Here is a 15,371-nt window from a genome sequence, read left to right as displayed (position 1 = left end):
AAGAAAAATAAAAGTGTCACAAATTAAAAAAAAAATTTAGACCATTTCCATCAGATAGCCTCATAGTGTCTTCCACTGGGTGATGTTTAAAATAAAAACCTTGGAATTAAAATGATTCTTGGCCAGTCCAAGAGCTGGGGCAATTACAATGCCAGTACTACAACTTTTTTTTTCTTTTGCATGGGCAGGCACCGGGAATTGAAACCAGGTCTCTGGCATGGCAGGAGAGAATTCTGCCACTGAGCCAGTACCACAACTTTTAAAGAAGTTTTATCCTTTGACAATATCTTGAGGGAAGGACATGCCTACTAATCCCATTACGTATTTTAAACCGGTTTCTGTGACTCCTTCTCTTCCTTCCATCCTGACACTCTTCCTTCTGCATTTCCCTCAAATGTGAAAACTCCTGCTCCAAACCCTAGAGTTTTTTTCATATCTTTTTGTTAAAAAGCAATACAGAAAATGAATCATAGGTGTAGAGTTAAAGAAGTAATAAAAAATTATAAATACTCATGTAACCGTCACCAGATCTTACTTTTTGATTATCTTTGAGGCGACTTTCCTTCATCTTTTTAATGGAATTCTGAAAAATTCAGTAACATCTTTTGGAATCACAGACATTTACTGCTTCAAAAAATGGGATAAGGAATGGAAAGAGTACTGTAGGGAAGAGAAAAAAAAGAAATCAGAGTGAAAATGCACTATTTTCCAGGAAGATTATAATTCCCTACACTACTGAGCACAGTCAAAGAGATCAGGGACCCACACAGGAAGGGGCCCTCTCTCTGGGCCCCTTGCTCAGGTTTCAGGTCAATGGCCCAGCAAGTGGAGGTGCCCACATGGGCCCCACCATGGGGGAGACCAGTTGACCCTTTCTGATACTGTTACTAGTGGGACACATCCACATTCCCTGAATGTCAATGGAGAAGTCAGCAGAATGTCTGCTGCTCCTATTTGCCATGGTGTTTAAGAAATTTTGCCTGGTATAAAAATAATTCAAGGTATCTTCTCTGACCATGATGGAATGACATCTGAAATTGATAACAAAGAAAACTGGGACCTTACAAACATGTGGAAATTAAGTGACATGCTTGTAACTAACCATTGGACACACTGAAGAAATCCATTGGGAAGTTAGAACTTAATGCAGATGAATGAAAATAATGACATGACATACCAAAATTCATGAGCTGCAGCTAAGCCAGTGCTTAGATGGAAAATTTTAGCTGTAAACAGTTATCTTGTAAAAGAAGGAAAATCTCAAATCAATAACCTAACCTTCTAACTTAAGACACTGAAAGTAGATGAGCAAACCAAACTTAAAGCAGCAGGATGAAGGAAATAATAATCAGGGTGGAAATGAAAAATATAGAAGTACAAAACAATAGAGAAAACTATGAAACCAAAATCTTTTCTTTGAAAGGACCATTAAAATAGAGAAACCTTGAGCTAGATTAGCCCCTATCTGGCAAACAGGAAAGAATAAATTTGAGTGCAGAGATTCAATTAGTAATCAAACTTTTACTCACAAAAATATCTCATGCTCAGTTGGCTTCAGTGGTGACATCTACCAAATAGTTAAAGAATAATAAACACCAGTTCTTCCCAAATTCTATCAAACAGGGCAGAAGAGGACAAAACATGGCCCAGCTCACTGTATGAGGCCACTTTTCCCTGGATGCCCAAACCAGACCAAGGCCACCTAAGAAAAGAAGCACCACACGGTAGCTCTCATGAACATGGATACTAAAGTCCTCAACTGAATACTGGCAATGCTGAATCCACCACATATAAAATAGATTATATCCCCGACCACATAGGTTTTCTCCCTGGAGAGCAAGGGTGTTCAACATCCCCAAATCAATTAATATTATGCACCATGTCAAGGGAATGCAAAGAGCATGCATATTCAACTCAAGAAAAGCAGAAAAATCATTTGACAAAATCAGCACCCTTTCATGATATAAATGTTAAATATGAAGAGAAGGGGAGTTTTAAACCTGATATAGAACATCTTTGAAAAATCTTTCAGCAACATCACATTTAATTGTGAAATACTGAAGGCTTTCCCCTAAGATCAGGAACAAGACAAGGATGCTGCTGTTACCATGTCTATCCCACATTGTATTGGAGGTTCTAGTAGGGAAGCTATATCAAGAAAAAGATATAAATGGTGTCCAGATTGGAAAGGAATAAGTAAAACAGTATCTATTCTGACATGTCATGATCTTATACATAGAATATGTCAAGGAACCCACCAAAAATTATTAGAACTAATAAATGCTTATAGTATTTTGGTATAAAGATCATTATACCAAAATCAGTAGTATTTCTGTACACTGTGATGAATAATCTAAAATGAAATTTAAGAAAATGACTTCATTTATAACAGCATGAAAAGATTAAAATACTGAGGAATAAATTGAACAAGAGTGCAGAACTATATGCTGAGAAACTACAAAACATTGATTAAAAAAAATAAAGAAGTTCTAAATAAGTGAAAACAATCCATTTGAGTCCATGTTCAGAAGATTTAATATTGCTAAGATGACAATACTCCTCCAAATGATGTACAGTCAATAGATTGCCCTCCTGAATTCTAACTGCCTTCTTTGTAAAAACTGACAGTTTGATTCCAATATTAATATGGGATTGCAAGGGATCCAGGAAAGTCAAGCCAATTCTGAAAAAGGAATAACAATATTAGAAGACTTCTGGTGCCTCATCTCAAAACTCAGCACAAAGTTTAATAGTGAACACAATGTGGTAATAGTATAAGGGTAGAGATGTAAATTAGTGAATTGGATTAGACTCCAGAAATAAACCAATGGATCAATCAATTTTTCAACTAGGGTGCCAAGGTCATTCAATGGGCAAAGAATAGTCTTTTTAACAAATGGTGCTGGGACAGCTGGAGATCCACATTCAAGGGATGAATATGGACACTTATTCCACATCATCTATAAAAAATTAACTCAAAATGGATCAAAGACCTAAATGTAAGAGCAAACACTATGCAAATCTTAGAAGAAAATAAAGGAACAAACCTTTATTATCTCTGATTTGGCAGTGGATTTGTAGAAAAGTAACCAACAGTATGAGCAATGAAAGATAACTACATAAATTGGACATCTTCAAAATTAAAACATTCCATATTTCAAGGAGTACAATCAAAAGCATAAAAGACAATGTGAGAATTTGCAAGTCTTATATACGATATATGCTGCGTGAAAGGAGCCAGCCACAAAAGAGCATTTGTTATATGATCCCATTACATGAAATGTTCAGAATAGAAAAATCTATAGAGACAAAAAGCAGCTTAGTGTTTTCACAGAATGAGAGCGGTGTCATGGACAGGAGTAGGTAAAGGGTAAGGGGGTCCTTACTGAGAGTGTGAAAATGTTCTAAAATTGGAATGGTTGCACATCTCTTTGGATCATCCAAAAGACACTGAGTTGTACCATGCAATGGGTGAACTGCATGGTATGTGAATTACATCAATGAAGCCGCTGTTAAAAAAAAATCATGAGAAAGTAGCAGCACACATACATGTTGACACAAGAGGGTTCAAGAAATCAAACTTTAGGAGCTTCTTGGCATTTTGCATGAAGGGATCCTGGGTGTTGTTGAGGGAATCGATGTTCACCCCAAATGATGTGCTCGTGATGACGTCCATGCTGTATACCCTGAAGACGTTAAGCAGGGCAGAGAGACAGGGAGGTGTCAAATCAGCCCCACCTGTCATCCCTCCCTAGCACAGCCAAGAAGAACCTGAAATTCAAACTCTTGGATGAGACACTACAGGGACCCAGAATCTGGAACATTCCAGTGGACATGGCCATCACCTGTGCATCCTGCAGAGGCATGCCCCAGGTGCCAGGGAGGCAGCTGGCTCTGGGCGGATGGGTGGAGACATGAGGTGAGATGGACCCACATGTGAGCAAGGAGCTCAGGCACAGAGGGAAACGGGCCCCGGACAGAGTGCAGCAGTGTGTGTACAGGGTGTGTGAGCACAGGGCTGGAGTAGGACAAGGAGGGGAAGTTTACTCTGCTCAGGTGCCAAGAAAGAGGACATTTCACCCAGGTTTTGCCTTTCCAGTTTCCATACCAAGAGCTGAATCCTCCCCAGCACGTGCCAGAAACTTCACACCCTGTTCTCAGGTGCTGGGACCTCGTCCACTATCTCTACACCACCGTTCTCTACACCACCTGAAGAACCTTCACTGCCCCAACTCCTGGGATCCAAGTTTACATGAGGTCAGAATCATTTCCCTAAAATGGGAGCTCTCACAATGTTCTTAGTTAAAAAATAATAAAATTCACTCCAAAATCAATCTGGGGCATTACACAGACAAGCGACCATATGACCCATGTATGTCCAGGTCAGTCCCAGTTTGTAACTGCTGTCTTGCATCATTCATAAGTGTCCAGTTTAGACAATGAATGAAACGGTCACTCCACTCACACCCTGTAGACGGCCTTCCCTTTATCAGGCTGGAGGAAAGACTGGTGGAAATATTAACACTTAGCATTTTCCTTTGTTTATTCAGCAAATGTCTGAAGGGGTTTAAGTTGCTTCAAGTTCGACATTTGGGTTTTCCTACTCTCCCAGTGCCTGCTGATAAGAACCAAAGCCTTCCCCTCCCACCACACCATCCCCTGTACATGCTGAGCTTTGGTGCTATGGATCACATTTCTCGGTTCTCAGCCTTCTTATTTCTTTTGTTCTCCCGAATATCCTAGGTGGGTTTATCCTGGCTCATGTACACAGGGGGACAGACCTTCCTGGCTGCCCAGTCATCAGATGGGAACCAGGCCTTCTTGGGTTGCACATTGAAGTCTGAACACCCCACACAGGCTTTTGTTTGATCATAAGAGCATCTCAACAGTCGGCTGTTAGCTCCTTCACAGGCAGCTGGAAGGCTCATGGCCACATTCAGAAACCCAGCAGCCACCCTCCGACTTACTCTTTCAGGGTGACAGGCTTGCCCCCCTCTGCCTCCTTCCTCAGGTTCTTCACCAACATATCTCCATACTGGCCAATGATTGGGAACATCTAAATACAAAGCAGAACATAAACGTGGGTAAATATGGAGACCTAAGGCTGCCAGGACCAGGCTTTTCCAAGCACAGAGCCAGAAGTGACATTTATAGAGAATCAGATAGGGACAATTATTGATAAGGGACAATTCTAGGAATCCCTAATTTAGTTGACTACCCCCTTGGAAAGCGACAATGACATTCCACCAGTCCCCAGATTCCATCTTCAAATTTCTAATGAAAAGCCCTCTTATTTTCTTACCTCCTTGAGCTTTCCACTGCTGAATGCTGGGGATAGCAATGTTCACAATCTCCTCCAATGTTCATCCAAAGAGAAGTTCATGGAATATTTTATCAATCCCACTGGACCAAGGTACTAGAGTCCAAAGCAAAAGACATTTTGCCTAATGTAAGTTTTGAGGAACTCCCCAGTTGTGGAAAATTTCCTCAACAGGCATTCATTTATTAAGGATTTATTTTGTGACTGTCTGTTTCATACACACTCAAAGTTAGATTTTCCATAAATATTTAACCCTATTATTTTTGCTTTTATATACCAATCTCCTTCTAAATGGATGTGCTCCACATTGTAGGGAAAGCCTTATTCCTGATAGAGATACAGGACTGTGGAGAGGAGAAAGTGCCTTGTGAAGTGAGCCGGATGACTGTGGCAAAGTGTAGGTGACATCAGATCACTTCTGATTTCATGCACATCTGCAGCACTCCAGGGAGGAATGCCTTCTTATGGTGAACTTAAAAAAATATGTGTGAATGTTTAAATGCTTAGGAATCCATTTGCTATTATGAAAAAAAGAATCCCAGGAGAGTCCTTTTTTCTTAAATTTATTTCAGTGAGAGAAGGTAAAACTAAGATCATGAGCTGGCTTAATAATCCAAACTGCTTGAAAACCTTCTTCCATCTTATAAAAGAATATTTTGTCTAAAATGATTACCTCCAACACCCATTCATGATAAAAACTTGTACTGAACTAGGAGGGTAGGGAAACTCCTTAATTTACTAAAGAGCATCTCCAAACAAACCTACAGTTACCACCATATTGATGGTTAAAGACTGAATGCTTTCCCCCTTACATTGGGAGGAAGGCAAGATGCTCACTCATCACTCCCCTGTACAGCCTCCTGGAAGTCCTAGTTAGTGCAATATGACAAGGAAAAGAAACAAAAGACACACAGATTGGAAAGGAAGAAATGGAACTGTCCCAAATTTTAAATGACACATTGTCAACATAGAAAATCTAAAATCAAGGAATATACAAAAGAAAAAACAAAACCCAAAAGCTCCTACTCCTAATAAGTGGGTTCTGTATTGTCACAGCATGCAATAGCAACGCATTACATCAATTGCATTTCTATAAAATAACAAGAAATGTATGAAACTGAGGTTAAAAAACCATAATGCCATTATTAGTTACTCCAAAGAAAATGAAATATTTACATATAAATCTATCAACATATGTACAGAATCTGAATATTAAAAATTACAAAGTGCTGATGAAAGGATTAAAAATAATACTTTTTTAAAAAAACTAAAAAACCCATACTGTGTCATGATTCAACATAGCAAAGCCATCAGTCATTCCCCAATTTATCTAAAGGTTAATTTAACTCTTTTCAAAGTTCCAGCAAAGGCTTTTGTAAACAAAGAGAAATTTATTCTAAATTCAAATAGAAAGCGTGGGCAATGGTGGCTCAGTGGCAGAGTTCTCGCCTGCCATGACGGAGACCTGGGCTTGATTCCTGGTGCCTGTGCATGCAAAAAAAAAAAAAAAAAAATTCTTACTGGAGTTCTCTAAAAGAGGAAATATTTAGGAGGAAGCTCAGCAATGACAGACACAACTGGAGTTGCAGATGCTTGGCCAACAGAGGATGCAGAGCTGACAGAGACACGGATGTTTGGACATGCTTGGGATGCTAATAGAGCAGATGCCAACACATGGGCAGAATCCAGCAGACACTGAAATGGGCCTTCCATGAGATGCTGAAGAAGCCAGAATCTGGAGAGGCCAAGGGAAGCCAAAAGATGAAACCAATACTTAGAGAAGCAAAGTAAGGAATCCCTACAGGAACAGAGGCTGAATGCAATAGATCTCAGGAGCAAGGGACCAGCAGATGCCAGACACATGGCTTTCCAGCTGACAGAGGTATTGGGGATGGCATCAACCTTTCTTGAGTGAAGGTAACCTGTTGTTGGTGCCTGAATTTGGTTACTTTCATGGTCTTAGTGCTATAAACTTTTATATAATCAATTTCCTTTTTAAAAGCCATTCTATTTCCAGTATTTTGCATTCCAGCAGCATTTAGCAAACAAATACAGACACCCATAGGCAAAAAAAAAAAAAAATTGAGCTTCACCCTAAACCTCATACCCTACATTAAATTGAAGTCATAATGGAGCACAGGCTTAAGTTGAAAATGTAACACTACAAAATTTTAGGGAAGAAAATGGGAGAAAATCTTTGAGGCAGAAGAGTTTCAGACTCAACAAATAAAAGCACAATCCATAAAAGAAAAAATTGATAATTTGTTATCATCAAAATAAAAGCTATTTCCTCTGCAATGGTCCTATTTAGAGGAAAAGATGGGCAGTGCCATGGTGGCTCAGTGGCAGAATTCTCGCCTGCCATGCCAGAGACCGGGTTCAGTTCCTGGTGCCTGCCCATGCAAAAATAAATAAATAAATAAAAATAAAATGGGGCTAGAGAAAAAGGCATTTGTACTGGTGACTGAGAAAATTGTGTTGGAACAATTCTGGACCTTGATACGGTGGTGGTTACACACATCGACAGCTGTCATAAAGTAGCACAGAGCTACACACACACACACACACACACACACACAAACACACACACACGTGTTAGTGTCTGCATCTGAAACTGCTGACAGCCACATAAGCTATGTGGATTTCCAGTGTCAAAGTCCTGGGTGGTTCTTGCAGTGTCCAGTCCTGGGAGTTGTGACCGTGGCCATCTAGGGCAGATGGTGGGGAACTGGGGCCACACCTACCCTCCGGTTGGTGAAGGTGGAGTAGCACTCTTTCACCAGGACCATCTTGATCATGCTGGGATCCGTGATGGCCACCACAGGCTGCCGGCCATCGTAAAACCTGTATGGGGAGAGAGTACTGACAAGCCAGGCCCACAACTGGGCCACCCCGCCAGGCCACACGCTCACCCGGCCCTGAAGCATCTGTCCCTTGACCTGGACAAGGCTCAGATGTGTCCTTCCAGGTCACGTCAGCACGTGAGACACAACAACGTCCCGACTGCAGAGGCTGCCTGAGTCTTCACGCAGTGAGGAGCAGAGGGCTCTGGTAGTGTAAAGATATCCGCAGACAACCCAGCTGTCCCTGAGATCACGGTCACAAGTGACATCAGTATGTGCCTCAGGTCTAGGTGGAGGCCCCTGGGTACAGTCACTGGGTCATTTTCCGTAAATTTTTGTATGGTAAAAATGTTTCATTATCAAGAAAGACATGAGGAAAGTGAAAAACGAAGGCAAGTAAATAAGACCAAAAACTAATAATTACATAAGGTCAGTCAAACTACTCAGTGGTTAGAAGGTTATCATTTAAAATATGTCAAAACATGAAAAATGAATAGAAAAAATAATAGATGAAAATGTAGAAATATTGATCATAAATGTTTAAAAATACACAAATAGAAAAAGCCTTGGAATGCTGCAAGTTTATATTGGAATTATAAATGTTTCTTTGCCTTATTTTCTAAAAGTTTCCTGCTTAGATATAATTACTTTAAGTATTAAAAAGAGATTTTTGGTAGCATTAAGGATAGAAAAATTCTAATAAAATAGATAATGGGTAAAAAGAATATAGAGGAATGGAATAAGCCAGAACAGAATGAGAGTTCCCTAAAGTCACCTACATATTCTTTGACTTTACAGAGGCATTTTAAGTGGGTATGTAATCACAGGCAACAATTGGTGAGAAATGCTGCACTTAGTGCTGCACATTTATAAAAATAGTCCAAGCTCAGAGGATTAGTGTATGTGTCACACATGCCAGTGTGGGGCCATTGCATGAGTTCTTGAGGGGAGACCTCGGTCTGTTGCACCACCACACTGGTCATGCTTCTTGCTTGGTCCCTCTTTCACCAGTATTTCTTCCAAAATTACCCTGATGAGGAAGGGACTAGAGGTGAAGGTAACAACATTGACCAGTAGCTAAAGGTAGCTCCTGCTCACTTTTCCTCTCTGGACTGCCCAGACTGGTCACTTTATACTCATCATCTCAGTCCAGCCCATGTATTTCTTCAACCCTGTATTCGATTCAAAACTTTCCCCCACCCCAATCCACTAGGTTGGGACTTGTTGGGTGGGGCCCAAGCATCTGCTTTTGTAACAGCTTGTGCATGGCTTCCCGCATCCACCCAAGCCTGAGAACCCTTTCTGAAGAGGAAATGGCCCCTACTGGTGGAGCGAGTCCAGCAGGTGTGCACGACGTGTCAGTGCTGGGGGATGGGAAGCTGGGCCCGTGGTGGCGCCGGGCTGTGGGTTTCTTTAACCCCAGCACGTGGCCTTCTGGAACCATGGGGTCAGCATAGCCCCGCGGCCGGCGCTGGGGTCCCCGAGGGCCTGAGGAGAGAAGACGGAGTGGTGGGAAGAGGCCCGGCCTTCTCCCACTGGCTCTGGCACCAAGGCCCAGCCATGATGGGGCCACTTACTCCACACTCACCAAAACTTCACAGCGCCCCAGGGAGCAGCCAGTACTAGCAGCATGGGGAGGTCAGTTATCCCACTGGGAAAGCTGCCTTCAAAGGAGTCTACGCGTCCTCCACTCAGCAGGCATGGGGGTGTGAAGAAATGCCTGCATGCACCGCTACTGAGAAGTCCAGGCTTGAAATTCAGAACAGTTCCCCACTTGGGTAGGAAGTAGAAAGCGGAGCATAATGGTTTCCCAATGGGTTTATCTCTATCCCACAGACCTTCTTTCAAGTACACATTAAATACAAAATCAAATAAGGGAATTTTGGTTTTTAATTAAAGGTGAATTCATTTGATAAAGGGACAATAATATGTACATATTAGAAGGGGCTAAAATACTGCATTTCAATGCAATTAAATAGGATCTAAGTAAGGACAATGAGGGAGAGGAATATTTATTTGCCTAGAGAGTTGGGTAGGGGTCCCTGGCCGACCAGTCTGTAGAAAGGGGAGAACCCACAACTTTCTGGCCCAGTTCTTTCTTTATCTGGATATTTTGGTTGAGAATGGTCCCTTTCCTGACTGTAGACCATGACACCTGGTGAACCCAGGACCCTTGGCAGAACAAGTCTCCAGGATCTTCATGATAAACGGTTTCCTCCAGGAGCCTCTGCACTGAGATTGTCCTCCCCTGAACCACAGGTTTATCCACTGGAAGTTTCCAGAATACTCACCACCACAATTTCCCATATTTTCTAAAACATGTCATGTCAAAATGCCAAAAACCATGTAAAGACAAAAAAAAAAAAAACAACAACATAGTAACTATCTTAAATGTGCTGAGCCCTACTTTTCCCATGTCAAATATGATGTGCAACTATGAATTCAGGCTACTTTTCACTAGCCTTTGGAGGGAAGTTGTTACTCAGAGACATCTTAGAGGTAAGGAGAGAAGACAGAGGAGATATTTGTGTGGAGAACTTATAGTAGCAGTTGAATATTGTAGGTAGGAAACGACTGAACCCCATCTCTGAGTAAGAAGTCACCCTTGCCTTTCTGAAGTCTTAATTGTGCACGCGTTGCTCTAAAGTCCGTAACCCTCAGAGCTATGACCTCCACGGGCACAGGACAGCACTGAGGCCTAGAGGAGGGAAGGGCTCATAGGGCAGGCACTCTCCTTCCCTCCTGACCTGTGCCCTTTTCATGCATCTCCTGAGGCTCTTGGAGTTGAGCAGGTCAGGAAGTCAAGCACATGTGTGACTACTTGTTGTTGTTCGGATTGACATAAGGCCAAGGTGTGGTGCTGACTGAGGACAGAGTGAGTGCGCGAATGACAAAGAGAGCTGTGCCTTCCCATTTTCCTTCTCAGCACAGACAAGAAATGGAGGTGCCACCTGCACATGGTAGACAGTGAGTTTTGCTCTGCATTTTCACTTTCGTGTCTCAGAAAAGAACCTTCCCAGTCCACGTTGCAGTAGTCATGTTTAAACTATGCTAAATGGGATTCCCAAAGACAGGGCCTGGGGTGCCCAGCTAAAGAGTTCATCTGGGAAGGGTGGAGACAAAATTACTTCTTTTTAGAGGGTGAAAAATATCAAGTAATATGTTCGGGGGTAATATGTAAATGGGGTCCTCAGGTGTAGACTTGGAGTCTGAGAAGCAAGTGTGAGGTCTGTGGGAAGGAAGCCCAAGCAGAGCAGCCTGTGCCAGGCCCTGTAGGCAGCCTCCAGGGGGTTTAGCCTCTTGCATGCCCAATGGTGCTTCAGCCCCAGTATCACATTTTATATTATGTTCAGCTTGGTTTGAATTTCTTAATACCTATGTCAGAGACTCACCTTTTTACTATTGTTTTTTTAACCCCGGATTATGCCTTAACTGAGGTTAAAACAACCCATTTCAGTGTAGAGTATCTGATGGAGAGAGACAGCCATGACTGCACCTCATTTCACTGACTCCCTGCTCAACCTTCCTCACAGGGGCCTGCTCTGAAGGAAGGAAGTAAAGCCGAAAGCTCCTGATATGGCTCTTCAATCTCCTAGACAATTTGGGAAGCAGAACTTTGATAAAGTCATGGAGATAATGACAGGGAGATGGACAGATCTCAAGAGAATTCAGGTGTGAGTGGTGAGGTGATGATGACCTGGGTGGCCTGGTAACAAGAAGTTCAAACATTACCCAGGAGGGAAGGATGGAAACATTACTCAGGGGTCCTGAGGGCAACAGGAAGGTTTTAATCTAGCACTCACAGCTCATGAGCTTCTTGCCATCCCCATTGGGTGATTCTCCTGGTCCTAAGGACCACCAGGCCTTCCTAGGAGCCAGCACCTGACTCAGTCATCATCTTTGTAACACTGATGACATTTGAACACCAGGTCCGTGGCTGACTGTACCAGGGCTGGGCTGTCAGGTGGACAACCCTACAGTTGACACTAAGACCCAAGAGGTTCCCTCACCACCCTGCCATGTGTGGTCTTCAACATCATTTCCAGAAAGTGTGGAAGATCAGAAGGTCCTCCTGAGGAAGGGCATTTGTCCTGGTGGTGGAAAGTGGGTCTTTGCAAACAAAAGTCATGGACACTCACCTTGCGGTAGGCCAGAACATTTCCCAGAAAAGGCAGAGGAGTTGGCCCAGGAATTCTCATCTTCTTAAAAGTCCTAAATGTGTAGGTGCCATACCTATAAAATGACAGAGAAACCAGGTCACTGGACCCTTGAGCCCGTCATTAACACAGGGAGTAGGACTCTCGAGGTTAGGAAGTAACTTATAAGGAAACAATAAGAACTCCAGGGTCCACAGTCACACTGCACCATCATCTCCTTTCCACCTCCTCTGGTAGATCACCAAAGAGTAACCATGCTTAGATAATAGCTGCTGAAATCTTCACAGTGCCAATTGGGAGGGAGGACTTGGCCAACGTTTCCAGACTTGAGAGCTCCTGGAAGGTTCAACTGGAACTCTGCTGGGACTTTCCCTGATGTCTATTTGGGAAGTTGACTCGTCACATATTGTGGATCTCATTCTAGGTAAAAAGGGAAAAATCTTTCTTTTCTGATGATGTGGTTTTGTGTAACTGCATCCAGGAGTCACAGATGGTTAACAGGAATTCATGATGAGGTTGTTCTTTCAGTGCACTCAACCCTCTGGTGCTTTTCCTCCAGTCTGTGGCACTTTCCCCAACTTAGCATCTGGTCTTCCTTAAATATGCCTTTAAAGATATCAGTAGCTGAGAGAGTTCAAACAAAGTTGAGAAACTACCTTGGAGTAACTCTTATGCAAATTCAGCTAGAATTGCCACGTACCATAACTTGCCAAAACCCAGCTAAAACCACTCCAGACAATCTTAAAGAACACCTAGGGCATTATATATAAGATTTTACAAAGGTTCTATGCATAGGGTAACATTCCAGAAACCTACAATCTCCAGATGGGTCCCTGGACCAGATAAGTCCTGAAATGCAGAGTGTCTACCCTCTCTAGAACATTAGCTAGTTCCATCCACATATCCCTATCATCCACAGCCCCTTTTAACATGCAAAACCTAGAATATGCATAACCCAAATACCCATAAAGAGTGGGAGAAAGATCAAAGGTGATGATGGAGTTATACAGAGAAAGGAGTGTTTAACAAATGAGTATGATTGCCAACTCATATTGATATTTCATTTAGATTCCAGTATCTTAGAGTAGCTAGAAATAAAAACCTAAAATAGGAGAACTGTAACCCATACCAAACTCTGAAATCTGTTCTACCAGTAAATGTTGCGATGTGCTTTGAAATTTATTGCTTTTTAGTACATGTGGTATTTTTCATAAAAAAGAAAAAAATCTTTCCCAGTCTCTAGTGTTTTCGAGGAGCTAGAAGGAAAAATTGGAAGTAGCGGAATGGCAACCCACAACAAACTCTGAAACCTATTGTATATCTACTTATTGAAGTGTATCTTGACAATCATTGCTTTTTTCCCTTTTCCTTGTATATTATGTTGTATTTAACAGTATAGACATTTGTAAAAACAAAAGAGCCCTGGGAACAGTCATGGTGTTTCCTAGCTCTCTAACTAGGTGCATGGTGTGTATTCATTTCGTGAACATGAAAGTGCTGTTTCATCTCTGCCAGGCCTCTGTTGTCAGAAAATTGGATTAACATGTGCTGTAGGGAAGGGCAATTGCCCCATAAATTTCCTGAATTGATTGCATTAGAAGAAGGAACAGTTAAATAATCCAAGTCCAGACCAGTCTTTCCAATGGGATCCAGTCCTCCTAATGGTGATTTACACCTGATAAGCCCAGGGCAGGCCTATCCCCCTTAACCCCGTGTTCACTCAGGAGGTAGGGTATTCACTGCCCCTGGGTGTCCACCATCCTGGAAAGGGCAGCCCAGCCTGCTATACATCTTTGATCTTCTGTGGAACCCATATCTCTGATGCTGGGTCCTTGCAAGTCTTCAGACCCCAGTGTCCTTGGGAGATGACAGAGCAGAGGAAGGAGAGAGGCAGAAGAAGAGGCAGCTGCAGGCACTGGGAGAGCAGCTGCTAGGTCTGTATGGTGAGCCCATGGTGGTTATTTTGGAAAATATGTCTGAAGAGCGTAAATAGTTCAACAGTCTTATAGTAGGCTTTGGTGAAAAGAGATGAAGACTTCCAAATTCAAGTAGTTTCTTCCTGGTAGCAAAGAAGTGTGGTGCAACCTATCAAGTCCCTATCAAATGTTCCGGACAATTAAATTCAAAATTTGTTTCCTCTTCCTTGGACAATAGGCTTTAAATGAGCATGAGTTGTAAAGTGTTCTGTGCAAATCCAATAATCTTATGATATACTATCAAATAGAACCTGAAGCCCGCACAAAGTAGAGAGTGCTTGGAGCACTGAGTACCTGCCCCTTGGTCAGGTCCCACTGGGGGTCAAGATGTGCCTACTGACTGCCAGGCGGGGGTGGCCTCTGGCATGTTCTCCAAGGTCCCTCCTTTACTGGGGCCACTTGCAAATTAGGTCAGCTCATTTCTGCTTCTGGACTTTCAGGACGATGTAGTGGCGCTCACAGGAGTCCCAGCCATGGAGCTCACCTTTCAGCAGCAGTGCCCCCAAGAGGAATCTTGTCCTCGGTCTGAGCTCACATGGGCACAGGGGAAAGGCAGGGTTGGACAGGGTCCAGCAGGCAGGACTAACAACAACCACTGTAGCCCTTTTTATTGCTTTTAAACTCTGTCAGCACCCCTGGGCCTGCTCTCCTGCCCTGCACTGTGCATTTCCAAGCCCTTTGCTTCTGTTCCAGCTAGTGTGTGGGAGATGCCTCTTGATTTCAGTGCCCAGGGACACCACAGGAGCTGCCTGCATGGAGCCTGGAGCCTCCTCCCATCTCCCTCCTCCCATCTGGAGTCCTTTCCCTCCCACGCACCTGCAGGGAGGGAACAAAGTGACTTGCGGTCAGGTGGGTGTGAGTGTGCCTGTGCCACCTATATCAGGATGTGCTCTGGGCTCACTATTCCTCGCATAAGGTGGAGGAGCACATGCGGGTCACATGTCTTCACAGCATCAGCCACGTTGTCTCCACCCCACTCATACTTCAAGAACACAAGCTGGAAATGCTCTTTTCCATAAAACTCTGATATAAGTGTACTGAAATTACAGCATAACCATGAAATTCAGCATGTCTT

The 15,371-nt window shown here is 42.8% G+C and overlaps 1 pseudogene across 1 annotated transcript in view; it reads right to left on the bottom strand.

Annotated features, from left to right (window-relative positions):
* LOC143666649 (cytochrome P450 3A4-like) overlaps nt 1-15,371 on the bottom strand; it is a 43,548-nt pseudogene that overhangs the window by 22,729 nt on the left and 5,448 nt on the right. The window contains exons 3-9 of the transcript XR_013167721.1: nt 12,303-12,944; nt 8,065-8,164; nt 5,303-5,416; nt 4,968-5,056; nt 4,210-4,218; nt 3,550-3,686; nt 536-660 (exon numbers count right to left, since the gene is read on the bottom strand). The product of XR_013167721.1 is annotated as a cytochrome P450 3A4-like (transcript). The remainder of the gene's footprint in view (nt 1-535; nt 661-3,549; nt 3,687-4,209; nt 4,219-4,967; nt 5,057-5,302; nt 5,417-8,064; nt 8,165-12,302; nt 12,945-15,371) is intronic.

This window comes from Tamandua tetradactyla, chromosome 23 (assembly GCF_023851605.1).
Source record: "Tamandua tetradactyla isolate mTamTet1 chromosome 23, mTamTet1.pri, whole genome shotgun sequence".
Classification (NCBI taxonomy): domain Eukaryota; kingdom Metazoa; phylum Chordata; class Mammalia; order Pilosa; family Myrmecophagidae; genus Tamandua; species Tamandua tetradactyla.
This window is presented reverse-complemented; position numbering and strand designations above follow the sequence as displayed.